This window comes from Carlito syrichta, unplaced genomic scaffold (assembly GCF_000164805.1).
Source record: "Carlito syrichta isolate Samal-C Ts95f unplaced genomic scaffold, Tarsius_syrichta-2.0.1 Scaffold305308, whole genome shotgun sequence".
Taxonomy (NCBI): domain Eukaryota; kingdom Metazoa; phylum Chordata; class Mammalia; order Primates; family Tarsiidae; genus Carlito; species Carlito syrichta.
Window position 1 is genome coordinate 1 of NW_007249404.1, and position 421 is coordinate 421.

Below are 421 nucleotides of genomic sequence, written 5' to 3' on the forward strand. Positions count from 1 at the left end.
TAGACATCAACTAGCATAATTAGGATGAGAGGTTAGGATTGATTGTTAGCTACTTTTTATTTTGTAGACAGAAGATCTGCATATCCTGAAGATTAGGCCATAGAAGCAGACAAGCTCTAAACCTCGTCCTTCTCTCTAAGAAGGGTTTGTGTTTTTCAGGCTGAAGCCAAGTTGACTTAACCCAGAACCATCTGCTTACTGTAGGAAGGCGTCTTCTTCACCACCGCTGTCCTCTGTCAACTCGTTCTGAGACTCAGCAGCAACATCTGTGTTTTGCTTTGCATTCTTTATCCCTGCTCCTCTGCAAGATGGGAATAATTATTTTCCTCCAAGGAAACAGGTTCAAAAGAGGTGAGGTAACAGTTAATAGCAATTGGAGACTTCAGTACCCTACTTTCAATAATGGCTAGAGCAGCCAGAA

The 421-nt window shown here is 42.0% G+C and overlaps 1 long non-coding RNA gene across 1 annotated transcript in view; it reads left to right on the top strand.

Moving 5' to 3' along the window:
* The first annotated feature begins 36 nt into the window (after positions 1 to 36).
* The window catches only part of LOC110595937, an 8408-nt gene continuing 8023 nt past the window's right edge, over positions 37 to 421 (top strand). Inside the window, exon 1 of the long non-coding RNA XR_002482171.1 lies at positions 37 to 351. This is a non-coding gene — a long non-coding RNA (uncharacterized LOC110595937). The remainder of the gene's footprint in view (positions 352 to 421) is intronic.